Source organism: Bos indicus x Bos taurus, chromosome 1 (genome assembly GCF_003369695.1).
Source record: "Bos indicus x Bos taurus breed Angus x Brahman F1 hybrid chromosome 1, Bos_hybrid_MaternalHap_v2.0, whole genome shotgun sequence".
In the NCBI taxonomy this organism is placed as follows: domain Eukaryota; kingdom Metazoa; phylum Chordata; class Mammalia; order Artiodactyla; family Bovidae; genus Bos; species Bos indicus x Bos taurus.
The window spans coordinates 80,271,273-80,284,469 of NC_040076.1; positions in this window are offsets into that span (position 1 = coordinate 80,271,273).

Here is a 13,197-nt window from a genome sequence, read left to right on the forward strand (position 1 = left end):
CCTGGGTGAGTCAAATGCTGGTGGAGGGAAAGAGACTGGAACACTGAGGGGATGGAAGATGGCGCTGACAGTGAGAATCAGCTTTTCCTGAGCACTCTTGTAGAAGGACTGATGCTGAAGCTGGAACTCCAATACTTTGGCCACCTGATGAGAAGAACTGACTCATTTGAAGAGACTCTGATGCTGGGAAAGATTTGTCACTCGAGTGTACGTTCCTCAGTTCTTTGTCTCGTCACAACAAAGATTTGGAGCGACGGACATTAAAACCCTCGGTGCGTCACAGCTCTTGGGTCTTGGACAAACCATGTTATAGCTCTTAGGCAATCAGTGTTACAGCTCTATTTTATTTAGAAGATAGCAGGAGAATCCATCCTTGAAGTGTGAGGGCATGCCAACCCAAAGACTCGAAGAGAAGAGAGTGAAGAGAAGAGAGTGGAGGAGTGCACAGGGGAGGGGAAGGGAGGGAGAGAGGGAGAAAGAGCACACACACACGCACATGGGAGAGAAAGAGAGGGAGAAGGCACTTTGGCTCCTCCTTTTATGTTTTTTCCTCCACCTGGGCCTGCCCTATGCAAATTGGGCTTAGCCAGGAGTGCTGTTTGTTCTACCTGAAGTCTTCACTCTGGTCCTTGGACCTTCCTTTGACCTTCCTGTGTTCTATTTTCGCCGGCTTTTCCCTTCCTTGTCTTTTAGCCACCGCCATTTTGGACTCCTTTTCTCCATTCTACCTACCTAACAGATTGAAGGCAGGAGGAGAAGGGGATGACAGAGGATAAGATGGTCGGATGGCATCATCGACTCAATGGGCATGAGTTTGAGTAAACTCCAGGAGTTGGTGATGGACAGGGAGGCCTGGCATACTGCAGTCCATGGGGTCACAAAGAGTCGGACTCTACTGAGTGACTGAACTGAACTAAACTGTTGTGTTAAGACCTAGGGGTGGTCATGAGAGCCATGCATTCTCTTCTTGCTTTATTTTTTGGCCATGCATGTGGTGTATAGGCTGTTAGTTCCCTGACCAGAGATTGAAATCATGCTCCCTGCGTTCGAAGCACAGAGTCCCAACCACCAGACCACCAGGGAAGTCCCATCCCCCTGCTTTATTGAACCTTAAAGACAAATAGGGTACTAGCGATGTGTTACATTTCTTGCTAGACCCTGACTGAAATAGGGTCAAAGACACCAACTGATACCCCGACTGAGTCATTTTTCCATCTTAAAGGAGGCAAATAAGGGTAATAGTGTGTGAATGTTGTCTATTGCTCTTAAGCAAATTATACCAAGGCATATGAACCTCTTCTGGGAAACAGCTCCCAGGAGGGAGGAGAATAGTCATATCTGCGAATTCCCTGTCGTATGAGTTTGCTAGGGCTTCCAGAACAAAGTACCACAGACTGGGTGGCTTAAATAATAGAAGTAATTCTTTCATAATTCTAGAGACTAAGAAGTCCAAGATCAAGGTGTCAGAGGACTGGTTTCTTCTGAGGCCTCCTTGGCTTGTATGGCCATCTTCTCTCTGTCCCCACGTGTTCTTCCCTCTGTACGTGTCTGTATGCTAAATCTCCTCTTCTTATAAGGACACATACTGAATTAGGGCCCACCCTAATGACTTCATTTTTAACCTAATTACCTCTTTAAAGACCTTACTTCCAAATACAGTCACGTTCTGAGAAACTGGGGATTAGGACTTCAGTATATGAATTTTATGGGGACACAATGCATCCCATAGCATCTGTCCAATTTAAAAAGATGTGTGTGTGTTTATATATATGTGTGTATATGTGCAACTACATATATTTGTGTGTGTATATGTGTATAATATATATGTATAAACACATTCATTATTATACAGTTTTTTAAATTAAAAAAATGGGAGTAAATGTTATCTAGTTCCTTAATTTCTGCTCTGGGAAAAAATTTTTAAAGGAGTCAGAAAGTTCCCCAACTTGAAACAACGTTTTGTTCTCCCCAGGCTTAACCGCAGGCTACAGGCAAATGTCATTTCCATCTACCCCATCACTAAATTTATCAAGTTCTAGGGCTTGAAGACTATTCAGACATGTGAGGAAAAAAAATCCGCCTTCAAGTGGAAGGTTTTGCAGACGATATCTGACCAATACTTGGTGTTGAAATGATTGTGGGATAAAGGAAGAGTGAAGTTCTGATGAATCCCAGTCTCTTGATATCCTTTAATTTTCATATTATTTGATCAAAAGAATCACACTATGCTTTTGTAAAAAATTAACAGAAATCTCAATTACATAGAGTTGGGAAACCAGAAGGGGGAGCACTCATGCCCTGTGATGGGGCAGAGCCTAACAAACAAGAAGAGAGACTTTTGTCCTGGCAACAGCTCAGCCAATGGAAAGCCACGGACTCTGTTTACTATAGCTCTCTCAACTTTCTTTTCCTCTTTATAAAAGTTTTCCTTCCCTTGCTGTCTGGGGAATTCTCTGCCGCTCTCTGAATTTACAAATCCTAAATTGCAATTTTCTGCTGATCCCAAATAAATCCATCTTCGCTGGAGAGATAGCTGGCAGTGTATTTGTTTCAGGCCAACAGTTTGGTGGCCTGTACAAGGCCCAGATGCCGAGCAGCTCCAGGGTTGGTGAGCAAACAGGTGTGGTATCCACAGTTGAACCAATTGTTGCTCATGGCTTTTCCTGCCCAGGAGTTTGAAGGTATAGCTTTCTGCCCAGGAGTTTGAAGGTATAGCTTTCTCCCAGATTTGAGCTTATACCTTCTTTGCTTTGTTCAGTTCAGTCGCTCAGTTGTGTCTTACTCTCTGCGACCCCATGGACTGCAGCACGCCAGGTCTCCCTGTCCGTCACCAACTCCCGGAGTTTACCCAAACTCATGTCCATTGAGTCAGTGATGCCATCCAACCATCTTATCCTCTGCCATCCCTTTCTCCTCCTGCCTTCAATCTTTTCCAGCATCAGGGTGTTTTCCAATGAGTCAGTTCTTCGCATCAGGTGGCCAAAGTATTGGAGTTTTAGCTTCAACATCAGTCCTTCCAATGAACACTCAAGACTGATCTCCTTTAGGATGGACTGGTTGGATCTCCTTGCAGTCCAAAGCTCCAGGCTTTATTCGGCATCTGTTTAAAGGTTTCCCCTTTCTGGTTAAGGCCTTGTTCTGCATGTGAAGTTGGCACTTCTGCCTAACTTGAGGTCAGGCTGTTTCACTGAACCTGGCTAGGCTTCACCTATTCCCTTTGGAACAAAGGCTGCTTCAACAAAGGATACCTGAACCTGGGTATCCTTTGACTCATTACTCAGGGAACAGGGGATTTTTTTCTGAATCAGTGCAGAGTTTTTCAGCCTTTGGCATACTCCTTTGGAAGCACTGTCTTCTGGATGTTGGGTTTAAAAAGCCTTCAGTCTGGATCCTTCAGACTTTCAAGGTGTCTCAGTGGTAAAGAATCTGCTTGCCAATGCAAAAAGATGCAGGAGATGCGGTTTGATTCCTGCATGGGGAAGACCCCCTGCAGGAAGAAATGGCAACCCACTCCAATATTCTTGCCTGGAAAATTCCATGGCCAGAGGAGCCTGGCAGACTACCGTCCATAGGGTCACAAAGAGTCAGACACGACCAAGCATACACACACACACACACACACACATACACACACACAGATACACATACTGGATCCTTTAGGACCAAGCTATCTCCTTAAGACTGGCTGGGATCGGCCTGCTAGCTGTTTGAGCTATAAGATATTTGAGTTGTTTGAAATTGTTCTTTACTGTAGAGAAAAAACTCTAAGAAATGTGCTCCCAGTTATATAAGTATTTTTCAAAGTGCCCCCCATTACAGAGACTCCTGCTGATTTTATGTCTAAACATCTTCCTCATATTCATTTCTAGCTAAGTAAATAGACTTGACCAAGGCAATTTAGAATACCAGTGGTAATTGTGGGGGACTTCTGAAAGTCACAAATTTAATTTCCTTAAAATCGAACTGGACTACAAGAGGTCAAAAATTTCCAGAACTGAGTGGCATGCTAATTTCACTCATTTTGAGACTTCTCAACTGTTATCAGGAGTCTGAAATTGTCTCTATAAAAGATTAACTGACACAAACAAGTGATGGAAGAAAGATAAACAGGCTCCCAAAGCCTGAAGCTCTTTTTCCTTGGTTTCTTTGTCCCAGGCTTTGCCTCTGGCACCATATTCTTCTTTATTTTCTATAACGCCTGTGCCTCCAATATATCTTCCAATCCTTCAGACAAATTCTCCCATCAAACTTTCCTTTTTCTCGGAAACTCCCCCCACTCCCTTACCAGCATGGTTTCTCTGACTTTTATCAGCTAGTTCATATGCTCATTGGTGAAGACCAGGTCCAGTATTGAATGAAAACCACTAACTGGGGAAGTCCTGAAAAGTCTCTAGAATTACAACTGGGAGTCCAGTCCACTAACTTACTATAATATATGATCAGGCTCAGGCAATCCCTAGCAACCTCATTAAAAAATTCCTAGGGCTTTTCCAAAGTCTGTTGATGGGAACAAAATCCAGGCTTGCAAATAAAACTCTGATGAACCAGTTCATGAATATCACACTAGACTTCAGATTCTGGTCTTCCACATGATGTTGATTCCACCTGGGTAGCTTTTAACTCTATGTTTATTAATGGGCTGAACCAGGATCTTTCCCTTCTAAAAGAAGGATCAGGATAGAATGCAACTATGCCTGCTCAGATTTAGTGAATTTGCCAAACCAGCTCTCTCATTCTCTAGATGAGTCACCTCCAAGGAAGACAGCCAAAATCCTAATATTCAACTCCAACAAATGAAGGCACCTAAACGAAATGAAAACCTCCCTGGCTTCCTCTACTATTGCAAAGGACCAGGACTTTGGAAAAGAGATTGTTACAAATTTAACTGGTTTAGGTACCCTTAGCCCTCCAACCAGCCTTTCCAGCATCCTCCTGATTGTCGATGATGAAGCTCCAAGGAACTATAGGAGCTCTTCCTAATAATCCCTCTTAAATGCCTTAGAGAAACATTTTTCTGTATTGGGGGGTGAATCTTTTCCAGTCCTAAATGACACTAGAGCCATACTATTTTTGTTCTTCATATATATGTTTTATTGAAGTATATAGTTGACTTCGGAGAAGGCAATGGCAACCCACTCCAGTACTCTCGCCTGGAAAATCCCATGGACAGAGGAGCCTGCTGGGCTGCTGTCTCTGGGGTCGCACAGGGTCGGACACGACTGAAGCAGCAGCAGCATAGTTGACTTACACTAGAGCCATACTCTTTGTTGTTGTTACTCAGTCGATAATTCATGTCCGACTCTTTGCAACCCCATGGACTGTAACATGCCAGACTCTCCTGTCCTTCACTACCTCCTGGAGTTTGCTCAGAGTCATGTCCATTGATTCGGTGATGCTATCTAACCATCTTATCCTCTGTCACCCACTTCTCTTGTCCTGAATCTTTTCCAGCATCAGAGTCTTTTATAATGAGTTGGCTCTTTTCATCAGGTGACCAAAGTACTGGAGCTTCAGCATCAGTCCTTTCAATGAGTTTCTGGGGTTGATTTCCTTTAGAATATACTCTTTGTACTCAATCCAAAGCTATAGACAGACCTTTCCTTGAAGCACTGAAACAGTTCTAACGGTGGGGCACTCCAGTGAGCCTCAAGAGGTTCCTGTGTCTGAACTCATTCCCTTTTGTTTAGGCCTTTTGAGAGATATCCACACTTTCCCCCTTAGTTCCTTTCAGTCATTTCAGTCGCTCAGTCGTGTCTGACTCTTTGCGACCCCATGGACTGCAGCATGCCAGGCTTCCCTGTCCTCTGCCCTCATTAATTTATTAGAGACTTCTTGGAGAAATATATTGGAACATATTTCTCCAAAAAGGGGGGCATAATTCTAGAAAACAGACAGTCATCATCAAAGTGACCCATGAGGTGAATTAAATGATCTTTTGATCTTTTATTTGTTCCATCTCTGTCAGTAGTAGAGTAGATTCTGGAAATCTGATCATTTGTCTCTATTGAATCAGCTACCACTTTCCTTATGGGCACGATCCACAGTATGCTTCCCATCAAGATTCGAGTAGATCCCTCAAAACTTCTTCCCAGAATCAATCAATACCCTGTTTGTAAAGAAAACCTTCAAGGCATAAAGCCCATAATAGAAGGTTACAAGGCTCAGGGCCTCATTTTCCCTTGTACATTAACAGCTCCTGCATACTTCCCATATTACCGGTGAGAAAATCTAAGGACCAAGTGTTGAGATTTGTCCAGGACCTCTGAGGCCAGGGGCGGCAGGTGGGAGGAGCTACCCCACACCCTGACACCTGAGGCCAAGGGAGGCGGCCGGGAGGAGCAACCCCAAATCCAAGGAGCCGAGGCTGCGGAGGGGAGGGCCTAGAGGAGCTATCCCACGTTGAAGGTCAGGAAGGGTGGTGGTGAGGAGATACCCCTCGTCCAAGGTAAGTAGCAATGGCTGCGCTTTGCTGGAGCAGCCGTAAAGAGATACCCCATGCCCAAAGTAAGAGAAACCCAAGTAAGACGGTAGGTGTTGCAAGAGGGCATCAGAGGGCAAACACACTGAAACCATACTCACAGAAAACTAGTCAATCTAATCACACTAGGACCTCAGCCTTGTCTAACTCAATGAAACTAAGCCATGCCCATGGGGCAACCCAAGATGGGCAGGTCATGGTGGAGAGATCTGACAGAATGTGGTCCACTGGAGAAGGGAATGGCAAGCCACTTCAGTATTCTTGCCTTGAGAACCCCATGAACAGTATGAAAAGGCAAAATGATAGGATACTGAAAGAGAAACTCCCCAGGTCAGTAGGTGCCCAATATGCTACTGGAGATCAGTGGAGAAATAACTCCAGAAAGAATGAAGGGATGGAGCCAAAGCAAAAAGAATACCCAGCTGTGGATGTGACTGGTGATAGAAGCAAGGTCTGATGCTGTAAAGAGCAATACTGCATAGGAACCTGGAATGTTAGGTCCATGAATCAAGGCAAATTGAAAGTGGTCAAACAAGAGATGGCAAGAGTGAATGTCGACATCCTAGGAATCAGTGAACTGAAATGAACTGCAATGGGTGAATTTAACTCAGATGACCATTATATCTACTACTGCGGGCAGGAATCCCTCAGAAGAAATGGAGTGGCCATCATGGTCAACAAATGAGTCTGAAATGCAGTACTTGGATGCAATCTCAAAAATGACAGAATGATCTCTGTTCGTTTCCAAGGCAAACCATTCAATATCACAGTAATTCAAATCTATGCCCCAACCAGTAATGCTGAAGAAGCTGAAGTTGAACGGTTCTATGAAGACCTAAAAGACCTTTTAGAACTAACACCCAAAGAAGATGTCCTTTTCATTATAGGGGACTGGAATGCAAAAGTAGGAAGTCAAGAAACACCTGGAGTAACAGGCAAATTTGGCCTTGGAATACAGAATGAAGCAGGGCAAAGATTAATAGAGTTTTGCCAAGAAAATGCACTGATCATAGCAAACACCCTCTTCCAACAACACAAGAGAAGACTCTATACATGGACATCACCAGATGGTCAACACCAAAATCAGATTGATTATATTCTTTGCAGCCAAAGATGGAGAAACTCTATACAGTCAGCAAAAACAAGACCAGGAGCTGACTGTGGCTCAGACCATGAACTCCTTATTGCCAAATACAGACTGAAATTGAAGAAAGTAGGGAAAACCACTAGACCATTCAGGTATGACCTAAATCAAATCCCTTATGATTATACAGTGGAAGTGAGAAATAGATTTAAGGGACTAGATCTGATAGAGTGTCTGATGAACTATGGAATGAGGTTCATGACATTGTACAGGAGACAGGGATCAAGACGATCCCCGTGGAAAAGAACTGCAAAAAAGTAAAATGGCTGTCTGGGGAGGGCTTACAAATAGCTGTGAAAAGAGAAGCGAAAAGCAAAGGAGAAAAGGAAAGATATGAACATCTGAATGCAGAGTTCCAAAGAATAGCAAGAAGAGATAAGAAAGCCTTCCTCAGAGATCAGTGCAAAAAAATAGAGGAAAACAACAGAATGGGAAAGACTAGGGATCTCTTCAAGAAAATCAGAGATACCAGAGGAACATTTCATGCAAAGATGGGCTCGATAAAGGACAGAAATGGTATGGACCTAACAGAAGCAGAAGATATTAAGAAGAGATGGCAAGAATACACAGAAAAACTGTACAAAAAAGATCTTCACGACCCAGATAATCACGATGGTGTGATCACTGACCTAGAGCCAGACATCCTGGAATGTGAAGTCAAGTGGGCCTTAGAAAGCATCACTACGAACAAAGCTAGTGGAGGTGATGGAATTCCAGTTGAGCTATTCCAAATCCTGAAAGATGATGCTGTGAAAGTGCTGCACTCAATATGCCAGCAAATTTGGAAAACTCAGCAGTGGCCAGAGGACTGGAAAAGGTCAGTTTTCATTCCAATCCCAAAGAAAGGCAATGCCAAAGAATGCTCAAACTACTGCACAATTGCACTCATCTCACACGCTAGTAAAGTAATGCTCAAAATTCTCCAAGCCAGGCTTAAGCAATATGTGAACCGTGAACTTCCTGATGTTCAAGCTGGTTTTAGAAAAGGCAGAGGAACCAGAGATCAAATTGCCAACATCCATTGGATCATGGAAAAAGCAAGAGAGTTCCAGAAAAACATCTATTTCTGCTTTATTGACTATGCCAAAGCCTTTGACTGTGTGGATCACAATCAACTGTGGAAAATTCTGAAAGAGATGGGAATACCAGACCACCTGATCTGCCTCTTGAGAAATTTGTATGCAGGTCAGGAAGCAACAGTTAGAACTGGACATGGAACAACAGACTGGTTCCAAATAGGAAAAGGAGTTCATCAAGGCTGTATATTGTCACCCTGTTTATTTAACTTATATGCAGAGTACATCATGAGAAATTCTGGACTGGAAGAAATACAAGCTGGAATCAAGATTGCCGGGAGAAATATCAATAACCTCAGATATGCAGATGACACCACCCTTCTGGCAGAAAGTGAAGAGGAACTCAATAGACTCTTGATAAAAGTGAAAGTGGAGAGTGAAAAAGTTGGCTTAAAGCTCAACATTCAGAAAACGAAGATCATGGCATCTGGTCCTATCACTTCATGGGAAATAGATGGGGAAACAGTGGAAACAGTGTCAGACTTTAATTTTGGGGGCTCCAAAATCACTGCAGATGGTGATTGCAGCCATGAAATTAAAAGACGCTTACTCCTTGGAAGGAAAGTTATGACCACCCTAGATAGCATATTCAAAAGCAGAGACATTACTTTGCCAACAAAGGTCCATCTAGTCAAGGCTATGGTTTTTCCAGTAGTCATGTATGGATGTGAGAGTTGGACTGTGAAGAAGGCTGAGCGCCGAAGAATTGATGCTTTTGAACTGTGGTGTTGGAGAAGACTCTTGAGAGTCCCTTGGACTGCAAGGAGATCCAACCAGTCCATTCTGAAGGAGATCAGCCCTGGGAATTCTTTGGAAGAAATGATGCTAAAGCTGAAACTCCAGTACTTTGGCCACCTCATGTGAAGAGTTGACTCATTGGAAAAGACTGATGCTGGGAGGGATTGGGGGTAGGAGGAGAAGGGGACGACAGAGGATGAGATGGCTGGATGGTATCACGTCCATGATGGTATCATGGACGTGAGTCTGAGTGAACTCTGGGAGTTGGTGATGGACAGGGAGGCCTGGCGTGCTGCGCTTCATGGGGTCACAAAGAGTCGGACATGACTGAGCGACTGATCTGATCTGATCTGAGCATAAGCAACATTGTTATCCCTCATACCTTACTAACATCCGTTCTCACTGGAAGTAAATTTTTTTTTACTGTAATTGATTTACGCAGTGCAGTCTTCAGTATTCTATTTAAAGAAGCTAGCTAGTACCTTTTTGTCTTTACTTGGGAAGAAAAAAATTCACCTGGAAAGCAATGCCTCAGGGTTATACTGACAGTCCTTCTGAGGGCTGATCTGAGATATTCTTTCTTTTTTGTTTTTTGGCCACACCATGGGGCTTGTGGGATCTCAATTCCCTGACTAGGGATTGAATCCTTGCCTTTGGCAGTGAAAGCACAGCGTCCTAACCAGGGACTGCCAGGGAATTCCCTGGGCTGAAGGCTGATTGGGATGATATAAAGTTCCTTAGGGGTTTTACTTTGTTGCAACAAAGTAAAAGGTGGATCCTTTGCTTCTTCGCTGTCTTTCTCAAGCCTTCTCACATTAAGACAACATCCACTTGCTAAATCTTTTAGCCTTAAAGGGACTTAAGGTTGTCAAAGAAAAATTGTAGCTTGTCCAAACCCCCGTTTGATATTTAGAGCATCTGATAACAGAACAAGGCTGAACTGAGATCCAGATAAAACCTCACAGTGTCCTAAGTCCCATCAGACCTAAAACTAAGCACAGCTGTGAGGTTTTCTCAGGCTAGTTGGTTATTAATGAATTTAGATTCCAAATTTCTTTCTTATGGCCGAACCTCTATGTTTTACTCAGCAATAAAGGCTGCAGTTTTGTGGGAAGAACTGGCAACACAGTCTTCGAGGCCTTAAAGGAGAGTCTGATGAGCTCTCACCTGACTTCAGGCATCCCAATGATCAGATTCCCCTTCTCCTTTTTGTATATGAAGAGGAAGGGAATGCCTTAGGGTACTCACCAAAAACACAGGGACCACCGTCAACTCACAGGGTATTATGGCCAGCAACTGGATCCTGTGGCAGAGGGACACCTCCCTTGCCTTAGAGCTATTACAGCCACTGCCCTTTTGGTTAAGACCACTGAGAAAATTGTAGTGGGATCCTTGTTAACTATTTTTGTACTTCATACAGTTAGAAGCCTCCTGAACTCTTATCATGCTCAACATTTCTCAGCTAGTCACCTTACCTCTTTCTTATGAAGTCCTTTTGTTAACTGTTGCTCACATAACTCTTTTATGTTGTAATAGCCTTAACCTGGCTATGGTTCTGCTCTTCGTCACTGACAAGTGCTTCGAGGCTGCTTAACGCTGATAAACCTGATCCCTATAATGATCTGTAGGAAATTCCATTGGTAACACTAGTTTCTCATGGTTCGCTGATGGCTTTTATTTAAAGGTGACAATGGCAAATATTGTGCTGGGAATACCTTTTGGTCTCCTTTTGATGGGGTTGAGGCAGCATCTTTACCTAAGGCTACTTCGGCGTAACAGGCTGAATTATATGCTCTTACACAGGCTTGTTCTTAAGCCAAGGACAAAACTGCTATTATTTATACTGATAGTAGCTATGCTTTCAGAGTAGCTCATGATTTTAGAATGTCATGGGGGAAAATGTGGCTTCCTTACTTCTCTGGAAATAAAATTTTTAAATGGCTCCTATGTTTAACAATTATTAAAAGAACTGCTTTAACATATTGCTTTAGCTATTATTAAGATCCCTGGGGCATTCTAAACTTGATTTTCTAAGAGAAATTCACCTTTCTGAGATTTCTGCAAGGAGTGCTGCCCTTAAAGGGACCCACAGGAGCCTAACCCCTGTCATGGTCCAAAGGGCTATTTCTCAAGTGATAATTTAGAAAAACTGGCTACAGAGGCCCCAAAACTGGCCTCAGAAAAAGAAAAAAACAAGATTTTTCAGCAATTGTTGGTTTGGTAAAAAGAGAAACGTCTAGTTTGGACCAAATAACAGCCCAGTTCTACTGGTGACTCTAAAATTCCCACTTCTCACCACTGTACATGCATTAAACTATTGGTATCCTGACAAAATAACTTCATGAACCAATATTGGATTTCAGGCAGCTTGCTCCATCCAATGGATATAAGAATATTTCTGCATGCATAGTCTGCATGTTTTCACACCAAACTGAAGCCTTCCCTTGCAGACAGGCTACTGCCTCTTCTGTGGCTAAAGTCCTCCTGAAAAAGATTCTCCCTATCTGGGGAGCTCCTCTTAAACTTCAGAGTGATCGAGGAACACAGTTTACTTGCCAGGTGTTTTGATAAATATGTGCTGTTTGGTCACTTTTACACTTTCATTGTGCTCACCACCCTCAATCCTCTGGCTTGACAACATCATTAAGACTCACTTGGAAAAATCCGTAGAGGCCCTCCAACTACCTTGACCAAAAGCATTGCTATTGGCCCCTCTAGATCTCAGATCTGCCCATTTTGGAACTCAAAATTCGCACCCTTTGAGACGGTCACAGGACACCCAATGCACTTGGTTCCTGCTTCTTTTGACCCACAGCTGATAAAGGAGAGATATTCCAATACTGCAAAGGGCTAATTGTTTCTATTAAAAATAACCATGTTCCAGTAAAGCAATCTTTTCACGGTGTGCCCTTAGGAAAAAAAGACCTTAGACATCATACCTTGCAACTGGAGATTTTGTCTGATTTGAAAAGACGTCGCCAGAAGAACTCTCCTTCAACCTTATGGAAAGGCCTCTATCAGGTACTGCTAACCAGCTCTTGTGCCACCAAACTCCAAAGCAAAGACTCTTGGATTAACATGATACATCTAATGAAAGTGCCAAGCTCTTATTGGGCCTGCCCGTCACCTGGTGACCTGAGAGAAAAGTTTCCCCAGAACTGAAGCCGATGACCAGGCCTGTTAGAAATTTGTTAACAGAATTTTGATGATATAATGCTTCAGATGATCTCCAATGTCTAGGATCTTGGTAAAATATTAACTTTAGATGAAAGGACCTGAGAGCTCCCTACCCTTTCATGTCATTTAAATGCAACCTAAATAGGTTTGTAATCTTTGTACTTTCCCTCCAATTTGAGACACTACACTCAGGAGAGGTCCTTCCTGACACTGAATGACAAAAAGCCATGGAAGTCAGAAAATCTGACTCTTAATCAATCGTGTTTTCAGAGAAAGATCTTGATCAAAAGGGGAGAAATGTAAAAAAATAATAAACCAGAAACCTCAATTAAATAGAGTTGGGAGCCAGGAGGAGGAGCTCTCACATGTGACAACAATACAGCCCAAGAGAAAGAAGAAAGACTTTCCTTTCCTGGCAAGGACTCAGCCAATGAAAAACCATGGAAAACTTTTTGTTTTTGTGGCCCTCCCAACTTCATTTTCCTCTCTATGAAGGCTTTCTCCTTCTCTTGCTGTTTGGGGACTTGGTGTGGCTCTGGACAGTTGCAGATCCTAAATCACAATTCTCTACTGTCCTGTAAATA